Raw genomic sequence first — 2,866 nt, forward strand, 5'->3', positions numbered from 1 at the left:
CACACAGGACAGAATACTGTTTGTGAAAACCAGGAAATGTTTCTCACAAGGGAAATTGTGACAAATATGTCAATGCCACTGAGTTCCACTGATCTGCAGCCCTGGGGTAGACACTGGGAATTGTGAGGGGTCCCTTCAGTTACCAGTGGTTCTCCTAAGAGATTTGAGAAATGTGATTACAGTTTATTAAATGTGATGTAGTGCACTGCACAGGCTTAGTAATGCCTCGTCAAGTGAAAACTTTAAAAAAAAATTATCAATCCTTGTCAGGTTTTCACACATTCTTAAATCTAAGCCTCTTGTCTATAGATGAATAAGCAGATATTCTTGGTAGGGAAACCAGTGCTAGTATGTATGAACAGGGCTGGTTCCTCTCCTTTCCTTGCCCTTTCTGCATTTTCTGAGTAGAGTTTGGCACACCAAATCTGAATGACCCCTCTCTCCCCTTTACCACCAGGGGAGGGTCCCTTACCTTATATTTGTTTAAGGTGAAGGCAAAATAAAAATTGTGATAAAAGATTTATGGGGCAGATTTGTAGAAACTGCTGACTCCCAGCTTCTAGTCAATTGTCCAGAGGCGCTACACTTGTGCTAAATATTTGCCAAAATAAAAATGATTACTGAATTTCAAAGGCATAAACATTTTATAGATATAATTATCTGAGTCACTGACTGCAATGAAAATTCTCTGATTGTAATGAGAATCAATGATGCGGATAAATGAAGGGTTCAACACCTAGCTAAGCAGACCCTGGGTGAGCGGGTGGGAGATGTTGAGAGATGGCTGCAGAATCAGGTGAACAGGAGAACGTGTCCATGCGTGACAAAGTGTCCGCAAAAGCGTTAACTATCAGTAAGTGAATAAACATGAGCCTAAGACCATCGTTTGAGTAATAATGAATTCACTGAACATTTAAAAGACACTCCAGATGCTTCTTTTGAATAAAATAATGGGAAGGAAGAAATAGGAGATTCAGTTGTATCAGGATAGTACCTCTTTGGTTTTTCTTAAAGACTCTATTGTTACTCACTTGCTAATGAAGTCATTGAATTCTGCTGACCACAGCTCAGGCTGCCTTAGTTTGGGGGGTGGATTCCTAGAAAAATCAGAACCAATGTTGGACTGTGTACATTGCTCAGTCAGTGCAGAGCGAGAGGCAGCGCCCGACAGACTAATGCACACTGCAATCTCACGGTCTGCCAGTCATCATCAAGGGTTGCCATCACTTTCTAATTTCAAGCCAGATAATCAGTTATTAATCATTCCTGATATAAAATGACAGGTTCCTTGTTTCTCTGAAAGCATCTAACATATGACCCCATTTTTCTAACTGTTAATTTTTTTCTTTTAAAGAATCTTCTCGTTTTTACCTGAGGGCCCTAAGAGAAAGCATTGACAGTTAGCAGAATAGAATCAATGAATCCTGGGGGAAAGATTTCTTTCTATGAGCCCCGCAGAAGTCTCTGAAAAATATCCAGGGAAGACAGCGGTGACCTGTTTGGAATAGGGAGGAACTACAGCCAAGAGGGGCACCGGAGAATGCCTTTATGAGTTGTTCTTTTGTTACTGGATACATGGCAGGAAACAAGTATTATGAAGTGTAACAAAAGTAAGGAACTGAAAAATGTTATCAGGCATAAAGCTCTGAATGCCACTTAAAAATTTTGTTATTAATTCCTTTCATTTTAAGCTGAACAAATCTTTTCTCTTTTGGCACATTCGTTGAATACAAAGGAACATCACTTGAAAATGAGGCTGATCTAACTCTGTAATCAAGCAACATTGATCAACCATGATAGTCGAATTTGCTGAAGTGCTGCTTTATGTTAATTCTAACAGCTCTTTGTTTTCATTAGCGGAATGGAAATACTTTGTCTTCAGTTCTGCATTACTCCTTAAATAGCTTATAATGAAATTAATGTACAGTTTGTACAGGCTCATTGAAGAAAAGTGCAGCTACTCATCTACCCCAGATCACGCCTAAGCACAATTTCACAATCCTTAGGACTACTTGAAGACTGCTGATTTGCACATTTAATGAAGAAATTCTTCTCTCCAAAAATCTCGTTTTGTTTCTTGTCCTCCTGAAAATGTCCTTGTATGAGATTTACTGGCTTGCTTTAAGTAAAACAAAGTCTTGATGATGTCAGAACACTCAGAACCGGGTAGCTTTTCAGATCTCCTTTTTGTACCTATTTCTATGGTCAGTATTCTCAGAATTCCATTTTTAGAGATATACTGGTGGTAGAAATAATTAGAAATAACTAAGATGACACAGTTTCCAGATTTACTATGCACATTGCATATTACCTAGTTACAATTCATATCAAAGGTTTCATCCTTCCTTCATGTGGCATCATTACCAAGAGTAATAACATCAGGCTAATAAATATGGTGGTTTAAACCACAATTAAAATTGTTCAGAAAGTATAGCACTTCATCTTACATACTGAATGACAATAACAGTTTAAAAATACAAATAGTTTCTGTTTTCCTTAAATTTAATGAGACGTCTTCAAGTTGGTATAGAGAAGATCTTCCTTTCTTTTCCGTAACCCTGTTTCTCCACTTACCAAATAAGCAGTATGGAAAGGATGGTATATATCTAAGACATTACAATTTGGAACATATAGGTAGGATAGAGCACTCAAAGGTAAAATTAAAAGCAAATTCAAATGCTTTGGTCTTATAATAATTTAATTACACGCCGAATATTCCAAATGAATCCATCTGGAAATGAATGTACCACATTGGCATTATTTCGTTAGGACCAGCACATTCTCTCCAGGGCTTTGTTCATATGATTCTGTGCTTTATAAGTATTGGAACCATAAAATTTGTCCATTGGAGAGTATGGTAACAAAC

The 2,866-nt window shown here is 37.5% G+C and overlaps 1 protein-coding gene across 1 annotated transcript in view; it reads right to left on the reverse strand.

Annotated features, from left to right (window-relative positions):
• MYO3A (myosin IIIA) overlaps positions 1-2,866 on the reverse strand; it is a 242,790-nt gene that overhangs the window by 192,354 nt on the left and 47,570 nt on the right. The gene's annotated exons all lie outside the window — the stretch shown is intronic.

This window comes from Propithecus coquereli, unplaced genomic scaffold (genome assembly GCF_000956105.1).
Source record: "Propithecus coquereli isolate 6110/MARCELLA unplaced genomic scaffold, Pcoq_1.0 Scaffold45, whole genome shotgun sequence".
NCBI lineage: Eukaryota > Metazoa > Chordata > Mammalia > Primates > Indriidae > Propithecus > Propithecus coquereli.